We start from the raw sequence: 19,197 nt of genomic DNA, 5'->3' as shown, positions 1-19,197 counted from the left end.
CCTCCCCCCGCAAAAAAAAATTGGGGACAGAATATTTGAGATTAGACGTGTCCAGAGCACCCATGTTGTGAAGGCCCCTGTGCCGGCAACCTGTGACCACCGCCGGCGCGACGATTCACCGCACTCTCAGTGCGGGCTGTGCTGTGTCCCTACACCATCCCACTCGACCCTCGCAGCAACCTCGTGAGGCTCAAGTACTGTCTCATCCACATCTTACGGAGAGGAGGCCCACGCTTGGAGAAGCCCCTTCACCAGAAAACCAAAGGCTGCTGCTTAGACACTTGACCTGCAGCTTCCTCTCCTCAGCAGCCCTGGAGGCATCGGTTACATCATCCGTACGGTCTGCAGGAATCTGCCTCTCTTGGCACAAGGAAGTGAGCCTCTCAACAGACACTTGTATCTTTTATAAACAACTTCTCTGGGTTTGACAGATTCGCTCCAGCTCTTGTTGATATTCAGCAGTATCTGATGCTCCCTGTTCTAGGGAGGTGCCAGTATGTGTCCATCTAAAGTAGGATGCGCTTCTTTGAAGTAAAATAACCATGCATGGGAAGTGTATTAATAGAGGTTCTACAAAGAAACAAGAGATGGATCGATCGATCTATAGGTATTGATATCTAGGCATAGGTATATAGAAGATTTATAATAGGAACTAGATCGTGCAATTATGGAGTCGAGAAGCTGAGCTCAAGGGAGCCAGTGGTGCCGTCAGTCTGAGTCCAAAGGTCTGAGAATCAGGAGCAGGGGGCGATGTCCCAGCTCAAGCAAGGAGAGCAAATTGGTCCTTCCTCCTCCTGTTCCCCCACGACCCTCGGTGGGCTGGCAGATGCACACCTGCTGGAGGAGAGGGGTCTTCTTTGCTCAGTCTGTTGATCCAGATGCTAATTAATCTCTACTGAAACACCATCCTGGAAGGACCCAATATTTCTCACCAGCTCTCTGGGGCCCCCTGAGCCCAGTCAAGCTGCACTAAAGCTGCCATCACAGGAAGGAACGGCAACGTGTCCTCAGCCAGCTGGGGGCAGCTTAGCCCTGCCGTGGCAATGTTTACCGAGCGCATACAGGTGCCTGGGCTGGGCCGGCCTTGGGGCCCGGATCCTGAATGAAACAGGGGTGCTGCCTAGCCTGGTGCAAGGGCGTCTGCGGTCTGAGCAGGGGCCTGACGGCCCCGTGAGGGGTGGGCATCCATGAGATGATCACACACAGCCGGCGCGGGATGAGGGCTTCCTCCCTGCGAAGGAAACGTACAGGTGGCCGTGGACACGCAGAACATCGCCTACGGGGGTGGGCAGCGCCAGGAGGGTGTCGCAGGGGCCTGGAACCCCCACGGGAGGTGCCCGGGGGTGGTTCTCAACATGTGGCTCCAGGACTGGCAGTGGCAGCATCATCTGGGCACCGGTTAGAAGTGTGCTTGGTGTTCTTCCACTCCAGAGCCGCGGAACCAAAATTCTGGGGGCAGGACTAGCTTTCTGGGGTTGAACTGCCTGGAGGCCAGTGCAGAGAGCCAGAGAAAAGTGGGGCAGTGAGATGGGGCTGTGCCGGCGGCCGTTTGCTCGGGCTGGGGGGAGGGGTCTGCCTGCTGCCCCAGCACCGTGGGAAGCCCTGCAGTTTCAAGCCAGAGGGTGATGTGGTTCGCGTGCATTCGTTCGTCCGTTCTACCTGCTGCGCCCGCCCATGACCATGGGACACAGAAGGAGAGCAGATGAAGGCTAGGAGGCCGAATGAGGCCAGCGCTGGGGTTCCAAGCTAACATCCTTGGGTGGCCACTGGGGGCACGGGGTGTCATCATGGCAGCGGTTGCTGGGCAACGTTGACCCCACAGCCTCACCGCCGGCAAGATACTTCAGGGGCGAGACCGTCGTGGAACCTGGGGACTCCTTCTTTCTAGTTGTGGCATAAAGCTCGCCCGGGGGCGGCCATTCATCATAGCCGCACAGACGGCGATCTCGCCAGAGGTCTGGAGTAGGGAAGCGGGGCTTTGAGAGTGTGGAGACTGGGTCATTTTCCCATGCAGGTTTCCATCACCAAGCAGCGCTTGGGTATTTGAGTGGAAACTGATGCTAATTAGAACTGAAGACTTCCTCTTCACCAGCACCCGAAGAGAGCTGTTCGGTGGAGTTGGATGACCCCTCGGGGCAGCAAGAGGAGGCGCAGGGCAGTGCTGGACCCCTCAAGGGGCAGGGGAGAGTGATAGGGGCCCTCACGTGAGAATGAGGACCCTAGAGACCCCCATCTGTTCCTCCTTCCTCCCGCCCGCCCCTCCGCTGCCATGGAGACAGGCCTGGAATCACAGGAGCCACAGGCCCCGGAGACAGTCCTCTGCTTGAACTGTGCGCCACACGCAGCAGGCCGGCCCCACGCCCACCGTCGGGGCGTCTTACACACAGCAGCTTTGCCAGCGGGAGGGGCGGCGGCCTGGCCAGCCTGACCCCTCCTCCAGGGCCCCTTCTGCCTGGGCACTTTGCACTTGTCTGTCTCGGAGCTCACACTGCCGCGGCCTGCGCCCTGCCGTGGGCTGGGGCCGGGCAGCCCCAGATGTGGCTGGCTGCACCCCTGGGCCCAGCACCCTGTGTCTTCGCATCGAGGCTGTTGACTCACCAGGCCGGGGCTGCTGCAGCTACACTGAATTAGCAACAATGCAATCAACATCTCTATTTTTATCTTTGCTCCCCCACCCTCTCCCCTCCTGACTGACTCACCGTTTCTAGGTCTCCGAGCTCGGCAGTCTCAAAAGAACCGTGTTGGGGCTGAGCAGAGACCGGCACAGATATGCCGCTTCCCCCACCACGCGTCTTTTCTTTCTTGGTCGCTGTTCCTCGTGCACCGGGGCGCAGACGTCGCGAGGATCATTTATTATGCTCGTTGTCATCCTTACTGGCGCGGTGCTCGCGCTCAGCTGCCTGCTGTTGACCTCCTGAGGTCTGAGATGAATTGTAGGCACAGGAGGGCGCCCTGATCTGATTTCTGTAAACTCCAAGTTCTGCGTGGAACTTTTGACTTGATCCCAGCTGAATCCTGGAAGCCTGAGCTGGAATCCGCAGGAAGGACACGCCACACAGAATGGAGCGTGCGGACCTGTGAGGAGGCACCGTTGGTCTCCTGTCCTTTCCCACCCCCGAGTCAGAGAGCTGATAATCACATTACTTTCTCCAGTAGAGAGAGCAAGGGCAGAGCTGGGCCCTGGGGGAGTTCGCGCTGCCATTTAGAACCTGTCATCTTGGGTGAGCTCGCCGCCCTCTGTCGTAATTTCCCCTTCTGGAAGAACGGAGATTTTGACTCCTCATATGAATTTGACTTCTCATACTTCTCTCAGGTAGATAGCTCATCGAACTGTTTTGAGGATTCAATAGTGTTTATAAAATGTGTCAGCACATAGAGAGCGCCAGTGAGTGTTGGCTATTATCACTCCGCCGACCCTATTTGCCAGTTTTAGGGGAAATGATTCCTTGCGCCAAAGAGCTTCCTTTCAGCAAGCACAGCTCACCTCAGGGGTTTACCTTCCCCATTTCTGAATTTACAAGCCACCCATTTTAAAGACAGTTTCATGGACGCTTAGTTACAGAGTCAACCCGTTTGTCTGCTGATCATAAGGAGAGCTTTCTCAGCTTCCCGGTGCCTTTCCCATTGTCAGGATTTGTGTCTCATTTCTTCAAAATCAGGTCTTGACTCTCATCATCTAAATCCAGGTGCACTTTCTTCTCCACCTAATTATATTTTACACCCAATGATTTTTTCCTTGGCTATGTACGTCCCCTCTTTAGACTCTAGGCCCTAAAGCACTTGAATTTCATTTCTCTGACAGCCACAGAAACCCGTGGAAAACTGAGGAAGGTTCTCTCTGCCTTCAGCACCAAGGCCCTCCTCACCCCCTCACTTCCAGCCCTACCTGCTTGGCTGGGTATGGGAAGGAAGCCCATCGCTGGGCTGTGTTGGCAGTAGTTGAAAGGAGGGTCCTAGCACTGAGAGGCAGGTGGGGGCTGGAGCATCAAGCCCAGAACACGTTATCGCGATGACTTGTCCAATCCAGGGTTGGGGTACTCCACCCGTCTGTCGGCCGTGAGAACTAAACCAACCGTGATCTGAATTTTCATTCATTGCAGGGTGGTCCTATCCTCAAAGGACCCACAATCCAAAGTGAGAGGAACTCTGGCATCGGTGTGTGATGCTATAAGACTTGAAATGACCCCGTGACAGCAAAGACCCTGTAGACAAACCTATCCCCTTCCTCCAGTGAGGGTTCAGGGGTAACTACCTGCCTCTTCCTTTATCAGTCAGGGCCTTTTTCCAAGAAACACAGTTTTGGAACTTAAGAGCTCATGTTTCTATAAAACTTACAAGATAAAAGGTAGCAACCCTACTCCACCCTCTTCCCTTCCTGAGTTCTAGCCACCCCCCAAAAAATTTTGAAGTATTTCAGTTCTCTTTTCTGATGGAATGAACCTTGATTTTCAAACAAGTCATTTGTGCAGCTACCTTGTAATTAGCAGATTTTGAATGTTGATTCCTTATTGTGTGGATTGCTCCCTTCCTCCTTCCTCCTTGAATCTGTTCCTTTTCTTCCATCTTCCAGATAACTGTTAAATCACAACCTTTGGTAAAGTCAGTGCTGTGGGAGAGAGAAAGGAGGAGAGAATGATGGCTCCATAATGTTCACAGTTGTCAGGTGGAGGAGTTGGATTACATTTCTATCTCGTGTAACTATTGTTTTTCCTGCAATTATTGATTGTATTGCTTAATTTGCCTGCTTACTTTTCTATTTCCTGTCCGTAACTCATTCACAGGATCGTCACCCGCAGTGTAATCTCCTCTCAGTACATTTGCAGGCACAGGCCATCAATCCGTTTCTTCATGGCCTCTTCCTGAAGACGGGGGTTCTGCTCTCTTCTGCCCCCACTCGGCCTGTGCCCTCATTTTTCTTGCATGTTGGAGCCTCTGTGTGTGAACCCTGAGTCTTCATAAGCTCGGGTACAGTCCTTCTGCTGTAGTGGACTGTTTGCTCAGTAAGTGCCCAAGGAGGATATAGGAGAGGCCAGGTTTTAAGCCTTAGCTGTATTTATCTCTCTCAACCTGGGATTCCAGGTTGTAAATAGTGCTGAGAAGAAATTTGAAGCACATCAGGTATTTTCCTCTGGTTTTCAGAGTCGATATCCAGAAGTCCATTATAAATCCTACCCTCTGGGATCTTTCAGCCTCTTTTAAAAATTCTTGGCTCTCTGAAAGTTCACAGTGATGCGCCCAAGTGTAGCCCATTTGCATTCTTTGTTCAGGAATTTTCTTGACCCTTTCAATATGGACGCTTGTCTCCTTCAGTTCTAGGAAATGTTCTTGTATCGTTTCCTCCTTGGCTTTTTCCTTTTGAAAGTTTAGATTTCAGGGTTTTTTGCCTTTGCTAAATTAGTTGCCACTCATTCCTCTGCTTTCCAGTTTCCGAAACTATGTTAACATCTCGTATCTGTTTTCAGCTCCTTCCTTATCCTCTTCATGCAGAGCTTTTCTTAAAAAAATAAAAAATTAAAAAAAACCTTTGCCATTTTTTGTGGAACTTGAGGATGTAAGAGGGAAAAGGAGAGGAGATAAACATGTATTCAACCGGCCATGCTCAACTGTAACTTATGAAATGACCCTCTGTTTCTAAGGGACACCCTGATTTTCTTTGCATCAAAATGAATTTCAACCTGGCAAATCCCTCATCCTGGAATATTTCCACTTGGAGCTGCCATAGTGATGTGGCCTGTATCAGAATACCCTGGAGAAATACAGTAATTGGGAGCTACCCTAACATAAGTGAGGTTTTCCAGGAAGAAGTCTAAAATTCACAGATTACAGCTAAGTAATTCTGGATTAAGACCCAGGCTTAAACCCTCCAACAACCTAAGGAACTACCCAGACCCTGAAATTACTATGAGCTAAAGAAGTCATGCTCCTCCTTCATAAAAGACTTTTCTTGACTGTTGGTACATTAAAAACACTGTATACTGTGGTATGGTGGTACAGAGTCAAATGTCCAAGTCCTTGGTAGATTAAATTTAAATTTCAGTTCCAGCTCTGCCCTTTAATAGAATATTACTTGAGACTACATTTGTTTCTATGGAAGAGGCATAATAGATCAGCCATTTCCCCATGTAATAAGAAGTCAGAGGGGAAATGAAGCTGACTCATGATGTGTCTGGCTTTCTGCCCTAGTCTTATCCACATGTTTGGTATCTCAGCTTGTAGACAAGATGGCGTCTCCATCGTCCGCCTGACATATGTATTCCAAGTCAGAGAAAAAGTGAAAAGCTATTAAACAGAACTCAGGCCAGTCACAGAGTTCCTGGGTTACTTTTTTGCAATATTATGGGCCAGAACTACATGATATAGCCACCCCTAGCTGCAAGGGAGGCAGGGAAATCCCTTACAAATAGAAAGGGAAGCAAAGAAATATTAGCTAGGCATTAAGCAGGGTTTGCCACACTGGTGTTATCTCCTCTCACTTGGCACCTGCCACCTTATCTGTCAGCTGAGAATAACCTGCCTCAGAGAGTTGCAGTGAGAAGTAAAGGAGAAAACATTTGACACCTAGCACCATTCGTGACATACAATATGCCCTCTACAAATGTCAGTTTCCTCCTCTGTGATCTCCTGAAAGGGCCTGATTTCTGAATTTAGCACAGGCAGCGAAGACCTGTCCAGATGTGTATTTAATAAAATTGGAAGGTTTTTTTTTTTTAAGCATCGCACAAGTCCTATTAGCAAAGCATTATTATAAATAAAATTAGGGACTTACAAATCAAAAACTGTGTTTTTAGCATAGATTCTCTGGATATAAGACATTGTCAAGAAAGATGATTTTACAGCCCGTGTCTTTTATTATAATCTTTAATCTTCCTTCATAGCCTTCCTCTTTATAGTCTCCCCACCTACCGACCTCTTTTTACCACACTCTTCCTGTGATCCCTTGAGAGGTTTCTTAATTTGTGTTTACTGTTATTTATCTGCAAAGCTTTATTGCTCAGGCATTGGGCCTTGTGCATGCGTGTGTGTGTGTGTGTGTGTGTGTGTTTCTTTAGTCAGCCCCAAGACGACTGCCCCTTCGCCGGCCCCACACAGTGAAGACCTTATAAACCTGCTCTTGTAGAGGAGGTGGGAGGCTAATGTGAGGGGAGGGCTGTGCCCAGCCAAGCCTACAGCCCAGGATTTATGAAAACTGCCACGCTCTATTAGAGTTTGGGTGTCAGAGGGTGAGAACACAGACAGTTTCTGTGTTTTTATGTCCATAGAATTTTCCTGCCCGGACCTATGATAGAGGGCTCAGCATCCTGCCTTGACCCACACCCCATGCCAGTGACCTGACATGTCCCAGTGCACAGTCCAGCAGAGGACAGGGGCCCGGGTCACGGCCCAACAAGCTCGGCTGGAATGGATCTTTGTTTTCCTCTCTCTGGCGAAATGAGCCCTGGCCACCGGGGACTGGGTCCACCTGTGAGGGTCTCCGTGCCGTGGAAACAGAAAGAACATTCCAATTCCACACGAGCCAGGCAGAGCCTTAATATATGTCAGCAGCCACAGACACATCCTCGCTGGATAAAAACGGAAAGGAAAGCGGGCAGAACCCTCCCCCTTCCCTTGTGTTTCTTCCACTCCGGTCTTTGCCATTCTGAGTTGAACCAAACCCACAGTCCAGAGGAGAAGCTCTTTCACGGGGAAAACAAAAGGCAGCTGTCAGTTTAATCCCAAGCTCCCTGATAACATTCCGGCAGAGTTCCTTTTTCTGGAGATGAAATAAGAACCCTGGCAGGCCCTCTTGACTGGCCACATAAATCATTTGTAGTAATTGCTCCGAGAGAGGAGCGCCTCTCAGGCTCACGGTCGGAAGGGGCTGGCTCGCTCTCGGCCCCCTCCCGCCTCCCCCTCTCTCACACACGAACCCCGCCCCCAGCTCCCCCCACCCGTGTGCACATCTCCCACAAGCACCCCCACTCCGCAGGAGTTGCTCACTCTTGGGGTGGCCTCAGGAAGCCATATTTAAGAAGAAAAAAAAAAGTACCAAATGTAATCGTTTTCAGGTCCTTCTCTCTGGGCTGGGCCCACTGAATTCTTCTGGAGTCCAGGTGGAGGGGCCCGCTGGACCCGGTAGGGGCCGCCGCGCACAAAGCCGGGGTGCTGGCGCTTTGGCCCGCCAAGGCTGGTCTGTGGCCCTGTGTTCTGTGATGTGCCACCTGCATCCTCCTCATCTCCCCCGGGGGCGCAAGATGTGGCCCTGAAGTCTCCCGCACTGTGCTGAGGGGCTGCTGCTGAGGCGTCCCGTCTGCCGAGGCCGCCGCTCTCGAAGCCGCCGAGCTGGCCAGGGGAGGCGGCAGGGGCCAGTCCCACGGCTCGGAAGTGCCCGGTGCCGGCAGCGCTGGCCGCAGGCGGCAAGACACACCCTTCCCTTGTGCCTGGGCTTGTGTTCACTGGAAATGTGGAGGCCACCAGAGATGGGGTCCGCCTCCAGAGGTGGGGTCCGCCTCCAGAGATGGGGTCCGCCTCCAGAGATGGGGTCCGCCTCCAGAGGTGGGGTCCGCCTCCAGAGGTGGGGTCCGCCTGCAGAGGTGGGGTCCGCCTCCAGAGGTGGGGTGCGCCTGCAGAGGTGGGGTCCCTCCAGGCACAGGAGAGAGACTGGGCGGAGAGGGCGAGTGGTTCCGCGCAGTGCTGGGGGCGCGGTCCAAAAGCAGGAGAGCGCTGAGCTGTGTGTGGGATACTCGCCTGCCCCCCATGCTGGAGCACCGTGCCCACAGAAAGAGGGGAGAAGTGGGGGCGGGGCATCAGTGAGGCGCCTGTTTGCCCACCTCACCCTTCAGCCCGCCCCTGGCCCTGCCCCTGCCCCTGCCCCGAGCCACGGCGGCTGCCCTCCCCGTGTACATGGCGCCCGCCAAGCTGGGATCAGTGGTCACTGGCTTCTGTTTGATGAAAAAGAATCTCCCGACCCGGTGGGTGTATCAGTGACGCTCTGCTCTGTGCCCAAGGCCCAGCCCCCTTTGCCAAGCGGGTGCTAGTCTCCAGCCAACTGTCCGACTTGAGGAGAGCTGACCTGTTAGGGAGCAACTGTGCTCCTGCTGGGGTACCCCAGCCTCAAAGCTGGGCCTGGTCCACCCCGAGTCACACTCAGGCACAGGGTATTTTAGAGTAGAGGTGCATGCACTGAGGTATCTGTGGGGTCTGAGCCCAGCCCGCGGGGACCAGGCCCCCCAAAACCCAGAGGCAGTTTTCCACCACTGTCTTGCGGCCAAGCCAGTGTGAGCTCAGCACAGGTACCCTGGGCAGTCGGAGGGTGAAGCAAGTACAGTGTTCTGTTTGCAGGGTGCAGACTTCTCCGATGTTGTTCGTCAACTTTTTCTTGAATGTGTAAAGTCTAAGTAGGGTGGCATTCGGAATGCACACACTCACACTCACACTCACACACACAACTAATCGCTTAAAGTCTTGTGATATTGTCCATGCTGCCAGGCAACTTTCTGTCTAGATGTTCTTGTCACAATTGTTACTTTTTTTTTTTTTTAAGATTTATTTGTGCACAGAACTGGGGTACAGGCCAGAGGTGCAAGGACAGTGAGAGGCTTCACCAGAGACAGAGTGGGGAGCAGAACAGGCAGATGGACGAAGTACACTGCTGAGGGGAGCAGCGGGGAGACAGGAGAGGTCTGCTGAACCATGTGGGTCACCTCCGGGCGGGGACTGAATTTATGCTGCAGTGGCTTTAGCTTCTCAGGGAGGGCCCACCAGGGAGGGCCCAAAGTGTTACTATTTTTAAGCTCAGTAAACTAAAACTTAGAGAGACACAAAGGACTTGTATAGGCTCATAGATCAAATCACTGCCAGAAACAGGGACGGGAGCCGGGCTGAGACCTGGAGGCCGGTTCGCCATGAGGAGCTTGTTGTTGGTCTAAATTATTGTGCTGCATTTTAACAATGGCTTTTCATATTATATTTTGATGCTAAAATGTTTATTTTAGAATTTTTTTTAAACATACACGTTTCTTAAATCATGCACCAACTCTCACCACGATGATCTCCCTGCTACATTCCATTCCAGTCATTTCTGCACACCTAAAACTAATAAGAGACTCTCATTTATTCAACATTAAATCATGCAGCGTTCGGTTTTGTATCTTACTTTTTCCACTGACCATTTTATTGAGAGTTTTTTTCTCTATCATTAAACATTATTTATAAAACATGGTTTTTAATGCCTGCATAATTTCCCCTGGTATGACTGTACCATCTATTATTTAAGATTTAATCTGTCCTCTATTGTTGAACATTTTTGTTGTTTACCTTTGTTGTTTACAAACATCCTCGTAAACATTTTCAGTGCAATGTCTGATTATTTTTGTAGGACAGAGTGCAAAAAGAGGAATGCTGGTTGGAAGCTATCAACAACATTTTAGGCTCCTGACAGGTGTTGTATAATTGCTTTTCAGAAAGATGTCATCAGTTTGTCCCGCGCATCTCGGTGGGCTCTCCACACCTTGTCCAGCCTTAAGAACTGACATTTTAAAAAGTTTGCACTATAGTAGTGAAAACAGCCTTTGATCCTTTCATTTGCTTTCATATGATCCTCACTAGGTTGAACATCTTTGTTTGGAATTATTGGCTGAATTGTATTTTTCACTCATAAGCTGTCTTCTATTCAGGCCTGTTCCCCATTTATAGAAAAGTTCTTTCTAAAAATTTACACGTTAAAAAATGCATTTTTTCAGCTACTTTTTTCCCACTTCTTAATCTGCATCTTGTTAGTGTTTTTACATACAGTTGTAAAATGTTCATGTAATAAAGCCTGTTTCCCTCTTCTTTTTAACTTCAAATTATTTTATACAGACTTTACACACACACACACACACACACACACACAAAGAAAAAAGGGCTTCACATCCAAAGCATTAAATAGTGACTTTAAAATATCTTCTGAAGTTCATTTCTCACAATTATTATTTGCTTTTCAGAAATGGTATTTTGTGTAGTTGTAAGTTGCATATGTTTTAATCCCCCCCCCAAATTCTTTTCTACTTAACAACCCTTTCTTTCTCCTTGTTTTAAAAATATAATGAAGCCTTGTGAGCTCTTTTTGGACTTTCGCTTCTCTTCCTTTGACCCATCAATTCTTAAACAAACAGCGCAGTTTTTAATACTTCTAGCTTTCTAGCAGGTTTAATGTCTCACATTGCTCATATTCTGCTGCTTTAGTGCTTCCTCCCAGTTTATTTTTCTAGAACGACTATAAAAACATTTCATTAAATTTATAAATTAATCCCTCTAGAGTGTTGATTTGAATTGTGTTAAATCTATAAAAATAATTTGGGACGAATTGAATTCTTCACAATACGCAGCCTTTCCATTCAGGAATAGGAAATTTATCTCCATTCATTCAAGTTTTCTTTTATGATTCTCTAATTTTCTTCATATAGTTGCTATTCATTCCTTATTAAGGTTATTCCTGGGTAACTCAAGTGTTTAATTATTTCTGTTTCTGAAATCGTTGCAAAGTGGCATTTTTAAAAGGAGGGTCCTGATTAGCTAAATTGGGGTCAGCTCTGGGAAACGCAACAGGACCTGACAAGCTACAAGTCATTAGTAATTAAATAATTTCCATCTGAAAACTAATTGGATTAAATTAACCCATTTTGAGGTATTATTTCTCAGACAAGACTGTCCAGCTGCTATTCTTATTTCGCCATCAGTGACTATCCCTAATAGCACACCCTCTTCGTCACTGAGTAGGCAGGAAATGAGTGCGCGTTGTGCCTGTGATAAAATCACTTTTAACCAAGTCACTGTCTGCCCTCCCTGAATGGGAGTGCTGGAGACTTGCATCCTCGACCTCTGAAGTGACACTTCCCACCAAAGCCAAGTCTGAACTGAAATGAAGAAGGCTTCTTGGGCTTCCAAGACCATACATTTTTCCCCATGCAAGAGTGACCCTTTCAGCTTAGCACTGTGTCAATGAACGTGTTATATACACGACTTGCAGGCAGCCTATAAACGAATACATGAGTAGGAAGAGGGCGTCTGACAGAACTGCAGCCTCTCTCGCCAGGCCCGCCAGCAGTATGCTACCCCGGGGGGCGCATCAGGCTGACGGCTGACCAGGCTGGTGAGACGCGTGTGGGGGGAGGGAGGGGTCCGTCCGTTTTCCTGAAGGGGGTTTTCTGGTGTTTGCCTCCAGCAGCTGGGAATGACGGGGTCCTGTCCATGTGCCCAGCACACGAGCCCTGCATGGCCAGGGTGCAGCCGGGAGCCCTGAGGACACTGCCAACCCCACCCCCAACACCCAGCGGGCCAGCCCCGGGTGACCTGGGCACTCTGGAGCCTTCGCCCAGCTTGAGGTTTGGCTCTGTCCTCCCTAGCGGGTGGACCCTGGGCCCACATCCAGCCGTGGCCTCCGTTTCCCCTCTGTGACGCGAGCTGCAGGAGTGAGGCCGTCTCTCAGGATCTGGGAGAGGATGTGTGGCGCTCCGTGTCCACCCGGCCCCCTGCGGGCAGCGTGATGTACTCGCCGGGCACCGGGAGCCTGGCGCGCGGCTGCTCTGTGGGCTCCCCGGAGGCGCCTCCCGGCCTCTCCCCAGGCTGCGCTGTCCGCTCCGGCTCTCACTTCCCCGCCCCAGGCCCCTGGCTGCAGGTCCGGGTGACTGTAGGCCTGAGAACCGCCAGCCGGGACTTCTGTTCTTGTTCTGGTTCACTTTATAACATCTTGAGGGGGTTTTGCCTTCCCCCCAAAAAAAATATTGCTAAGCTGTAAAATGGAAGGATTCGGTCGACCGTGGTTTAAATAAACAGTTTATACCTGGGAGCTCTGCGGGATAAGTTGGCAGCAAAGCTTCGCAGAGAGCCCAGCCGTCGGCAGCGCTGAGCATCTTGGCAGAGCCAGATCTGGCGTTTGAGAAGGAGCGTTTGCCGGGAGGAGCGTTTGCCGGGAGGAGGCGTTTGCGGGAGGAGGCGTTTGCGGGAGGAGGCGTTTGCGGGGAGGAGGCATTTGCCCGGAGGAGGCGTTTGCGGGGAGAAGCGTTTGCCGGGAGGAGGCGTTTGCGGGAGGAGGCGTTTGCGGGGAGGAGGCGTTTGCTCGGAGGAGGCGTTTGCTCGGAGGAGGCGTTTGCGGGGAGAAGCGTTTGCTGGAAGGAGGCGTTTGCGGGGAGGAGACGTTTGCGGGGAGGAGACGTTTGCCGGGAGGCGGCGTCTACCCTTCCTCAGTGCGCACTGCATGCTCACTGCACGGCGTTTGCTCACAGAGCACTTTAGGTCTGAGACGTTTTGGTCATTTTGGTAACAGGACCTTACCCGTGCAAGGTGCTCTTCAGCTTCCCAAGCACTCTCGGGACATTGTGTTTAAGGGCCCGCTGGATTTAATCCTCTCAACACTCCTGTGAAGAAGGAATGATTATCCTCTACAAAAAGAAAGCATGGAGGCCCTCCCTGGTGGCGTGGCCGGTGGGGCGCTGCACTGCCAAGCCAAGCTGAGCTGTGGCTTCAGTATAAGCTGGACCCCCGCCTGGCCCAGGAGCTGACCCACAGGGCGCCGCACACCTCTCCTCACCCGCCCGCTGCTCCCCTCAGCAGTGGACTTTGTCAATCTGTCTGTTCCGACCTCAGACCTGTACCCCAGTTCTGTATGCATTTACAAAAAGAAAAGAAAAAAGAAAGGGTAGAGGTTGTCCAGGCCGGAGCCTCATGCCCAAACCCACAGCCCCGCCGACACCTGACCCCCATCCCGCCACCTCTGTCTCACTCAGAGGCTGAAGGCCGCCACGAGGAAGACTGGCCCCACCACAGACCGTCCTGCTCAGTTTTGTTTTGTTTTTTCAAGAACATGATAATGTCCCTCCCTTGAGGCATCTGTGTTGGGTTGAGGGAAATGCAAAGACCTGTTCAGAGAAGGGACCAACCTTAGAGTAAGGCGCTCTCAGGGAATGACGGGCCCCCACAGCACGGGAGTCTGGTGGGAGAACAGTGTGGAGAGGGGGAGCAGGGAGCAGGGGGAGGACCGGGGGAGGACCAGGGGTCAGCCCGCACTGGCCCAAGAGAGATGCAGACCGGCGGAGGTGTACAGAGGTACAGCTCCGACCCCCTAAGTCACACTCTGGGCACGAACCCCAAGTGAACGCCACAGGAAAACGATACAATTTTTACAAAGGAAGATGCATGGTGTCTCCCTGAGAGGCTCTAATCTTTTTAGGTGCCAACCTGCTCGTGCCAGGTGTCCGTTACGGGGCATTACAGGCCTCACCTGGCACTACCCCTCCCCACCGTTCAGGAGCAGGCCAGCCCGGCAGGGACCTGCCCCTCCCAGCCCTAACCAGGGCACACACTTACTGCGTCCCAGAAACCCTGCAGGTTACGCGCGTAATTCCCTAATAAAGAAGGCTCGGAGTAGCGCCTCTTCCTAGCCATCTTTAAAGTACAGCACGAGCTGTTAGTTAGGTCTGGAAAGAAAACAGCCTGGACACTCGTCTGAAGTGCAAATATTCCATAGATCAATGGCATCTGTACGCTTGAATATGATGAATATTTAGTATAATCAATACAACCTGTGCACTACCGTTATATTTTATGAAGGATTTACACTGTCTACTTGGGACTGCACACATGGGTCTCTCCTAGCTCCCTTACTACTCCTGAAATTTGCGAGGTCACATAGTAAAGTCCATTTGTCCCTGCTTAGATGAGCCATAGGCTTACAGGGAGCCTCCCTCTGGAAAAGTCGTCATCAAAACCACCCAGGAATAAGCTGTGGTGGTGCTCAACCTCTCCGCTCGAGGTCGAGTCTTCGCCGGCAGACACAGGCCACTACCCTGGACAGAGAGACACAACTGACACCCCTTCCTCCCGCCCTGTCCACCCTCCCGACCCACCTGCTGCTCACCCTGAAGCTTCCTTCCGAGATCCTCACACAAACCTGACGGTCTACAGCCGGATAGACAAGAGTTTAATTAGGTCCTTGGATTTGCCAGCGGCCTTCCCACCGCCCAGGGGCTCCACTGGCCAGCGTTTTCCCTTGGCATACACAAACACACAGGCACACGCTCTATGGAGCATTGTCTGCTTTTGTGAGTTCAGTGGCTTCAGCCTTGCGAGTGCAACACGTGTTGCACAACACATGCGGCGAGTTTATCACGAGAGACTGTCGCAGCGTCAGGCTGACGTCTGCGCGTCGGGATTCTTTTCCTCGCAAGGACCACGGGAGGAACTCCTGATTCCCCAAAGATAGCAATGATTGTAACTCATGGAAGTGACAGCTTGGGGAGTCAGTCATTTAATGACACCTAATTGCCTCACGGCCCTATGGACCTACAAACAAGAGAGACCTTGCTTTTGAATGTTCTCATCCGTTCTTTGATCTTAACAGTGTTATGGTAAGGCTGGCTGGGATGGAATGTTGTTGTGGACCAAGGAACAGAGAGAACGCCCAGAAGAGGAACTCAGCATCTTAGCGGCACCTTCAGGCAGCTTCCACTGCCTTCACTAATTACGTATAGACCAAGAGCTTCCCCTGCTTTGAATCCGCCCAATTCAGACAAATGGATAAAATCTTTAGCTATTTCAAATGGCAGAATTTAACGGGTGAGTGCCACAGTGGTGGTACAGGACTGGGATTTAAAAGGAAATGCATGCATTTCTTGTTAAATTGGCTAACTTTCCCAACTTTAAAGTGCAATGCCAAAAGGAATTTTGTTTAATTTTGGAAGCAAGGCCGATAATAAATTCAGGAATTAGCAGAATCTCTGTCGTGGAGGTCTTCTGTTCGCCACACGCCAGGGACGCTTCAGTTTAATGGACTTGGCCCGCCTGCTCCACCTAGGGAGTCTGCGAGGTGACAGGTGCACTGGAGGAATTCCTTTTCTTTTTTTTTAAGATTTATTTATTTATGCATACAGAACTGGGGTGCAGGAGAGGTCTGCCACGCCATGTGGGTCACCTCCGGACGGGAACTGAACTCGCACTGAAGCGGCTGCGGCCAGCTGGCAGTGCTGCGCTTTAACCCGCTGTGCCACCAGGGAGGGCCCAAGGAATTCTGGAACAATAACATCTGGTCGACGTGCCTGCCCACGGTCGGGGGGCTGAGGCAGTCACCACCGCCACCGGGGGCTTTGTGTTCCCGTCTTGCCTCTGGTCTCTGCAGTCAGTGAGATGCAGGTAACAACGGGAAGACAGTGGGGCTTGGGGCTTGTATTTCACACCCTGTATTTAATATTTCAGGAAGTTACAAAAAGAAATGTTAAAACTGACCCCTTTTTAAAATTCATCATAGCGCAAACTAGTTGGTGAGAATAGTAGCCTCATCAGCCTCATTTTCAAGAGCTCCAGAGGCCCCTAGACATGAATAAGCACTTCCTATGTGGTAGAACCAAGGAAAACTCCAGAAGTCTGTCCCAGGTCTAGTTGGGCCTGCTGGCCTTGGTCTTACAAAGGGCAAAGCAGTTAAGACAGAAGCTGTTAGTGAAAGGGACAGGCCATGTGTCTGACATTAGACACTCGTCCCTTGAAGAACTGTCAGATTGGGAGGTGGAGCCGTGTGCCTCAGAGGGGAGCCATGTCAGAGATGAAAGGGGGGTAGGATGGGTGTGGCGCGAACCACCTAAAGTCTGTTCCTGGTGGTTCCTGAGCTACAGACACGTGATGCCTAAGACTCAGCCTTGTGCCACCAAGTCTCAGAAAGAGTAAATGATTCTTGTTCTATTTTATTTTGAAAACCCAAACAAGTGTTGAGATACCACTGCAATCAAGTACCCATCCATCCATCGCCTTTGAGATGTTGCCACGTTTCTTTGATCCCTCCATCCCCACTACTTTAACTTAAATGTTTTGGACTTTTTTGATTGCAGTTATAATGCATTAGGTTACGTAAGCCTCAGGTGTTCATCACCATGAATCAACACGTGTGCACACTCTGAAGTCCACCACCGAATGTCCAGTTCTGTCCTCCACCCTGTATCCCCTTTGTTCCAGTTTCCCCCACCCCTGAGTTATTTTAAAGCAGTCCTAGGCCCAGGTCATTTCACCCTTACTGCGGATAGATATATTCGATTCTAAAATAAGGATATTTTCTTACATAACCTCAACATCGTCATCATACTTGCCAAAAATAATAGTAATTCCTTGGTCTGTATTAACATGGTCTTTAAAATGTGTTTTATAGGTGGGTTTTTCGGTTGCTTATGGCCCAAGAATTTGCTCTTCCATCTTTGTCTCTCTTTTGGGGGGTGCCATGCAGCTCACCCCAGGCTAGGTAGCTTCATTGTTGACTTGGGCGGACAAAAAGAGAATTTTGGAGACTTCAGTCGATTTGACAGGCTTTTAATGCAGGATCAGGGGACTGGACTCACAAGCAGACCAGCAGGCAGTGACGGGCCAGACAGCAACTGAGCCCCCAGCCCCCAGACTCCACGCTCTGACTTCCCTCCTGGTCTCTCCCTCCCCTGGTCCTGGCATCATTCTTATAGCACACACCCCACGCTCTCTGGCCGCTTGGCCTCATGCTCTAAGTGCCTGTTTGCACTAACACATCATCAGTAGACTACATGAAACTTAAGAGAAAAGAAGGCTGCAGGGGGCAGCCGGAGAGGCAGTGGCAGGGAGAAGCGGGAGCCTGATTTAACCCATTTCCTTACAGGGAGGAAGGAGAGCTCATTGCTTTTTTTCCTCTTGCTGAGGAACTTTTTATCACATACCTAGACGTGTTGAAGTAAGTGTCACCCAGTGTCCTGCTTTCGATTTAGCTCTTCAGTGCAGTGAGACTCTGCTAGCCTGGTAGTAACCTGAGCTGTGGTCTTTCAGCCCTTCTCTTGGCCCAAGGGTGGCGTTGAGCCCCAAGTTCCTCACTCAACTGCGGGGATTCCCTTGGCTGGGCTTTTTAAATAGCAGCATGTGTGTGTGTGTGTGTGTGTGTGTGTGTGAGTTGTTTTTTTACAGCAAAGTTATGCTAACTTGGTGGAAGTGAAGTATGAAGCTGTGACCTCTAGCGTGACCTAGATGTCATTGTCTCTAATTATGGGGTGGGATGGGGGCTGCTGTCCCACCACACACCTGCACTGGGTCAGGCACCATGGACATGATCTCTCTCAGGTCATGCTGCAATCCTGTGACCCTTCAGCCCCACTTTACAGGTGAGGAAATTGAGTTTAAGGAAAATTAAATAACCTACCTGGGGGCTCACATGTAAAATGAGATCGGGACGCCAAAGGCCCGACTAAGTCACCATCCGTTCACTCGTTCATTTCCCCTTCACTCGTCTGCTCTCTCCTGGGCTCTTTGGTGAACGTCCTTCCTCTTGACTGTATAGACTGTAACCTGTATATCATAGTATATATGTTGTAGGCTCCACATATTCACTAGTATTGAAGCACAGAACTTCTCTGCCTTATGGCTCATTATCTACTATTTGGTGTTTGCTGGAGGTTCTGCAAGGGTGTGCTAAACTGTGGCGTGTCCTTATCCATGCTGCTTGGTTGACTGGTTTTTTCACACAGTCCTATAACTTGATTTTCCACGATGGTGGGCCAGTTCCTTTAGAGGCTGGGGCCACGGAGTTCATGCCCTGAGCCGGCAGGGTGCCCTGCCTGGAGGACTTGACCTGCCGCTGAGCAGCCGGGAGGGGAGTGTCGCCTAGAATCCATGCAGGATCTTTGCACCAGCTGGGCTCCATTTCAGAATCTACTGCTGTCATTACAAAATAGCTGTTTTCTCTTTAATCTGTGTGCCACATTGCAGCAATTTTCATCAAAAATATATTAAGCCCCTGCTGTAAATTGGCCCCACACACCCTTGTCAGATATGTGAAGCGTAAAATATCTTCTTTTTTCAAAGTTTTTCTTCTCTCTAAAGCCCTAGCAGATAGCAGCAGCTCCGAGCCCTCATAACAGTCCATCATGTCTGTAAGCCAAGGATTATAATGCATGACGAATCGGACTCAGTGTCAGAGACGGATCTTATTCTTTGTTAAAAAAAAAAAAAAACATAGAAAGGGCATTCTAGAGCAAATAATAAGATCCCCATGTGTCCCTGTCTGATGAAACCCCACGCCAAGTTGCCCACCCAAGAGGCAAGTTTTCCAGCCTCAGGGAGAAGCGCCCCCAGGAGTTACCTCCAGCCTGCCCAGCCCAATGTTCCTGTTGGAACCAGCCACAGACTTCGGTAGGGTGGGATAAGGTGGGGAAGTGTCGGCCAGTGAGAGGCAGAAGAGAAGCTGTG

The sequence above is a fragment of the Condylura cristata genome, unplaced genomic scaffold, assembly GCF_000260355.1.
Source record: "Condylura cristata isolate star-nosed mole 26May11 unplaced genomic scaffold, ConCri1.0 scaffold00018, whole genome shotgun sequence".
Lineage (NCBI taxonomy): Eukaryota > Metazoa > Chordata > Mammalia > Eulipotyphla > Talpidae > Condylura > Condylura cristata.
This window is presented reverse-complemented; position numbering follows the sequence as displayed.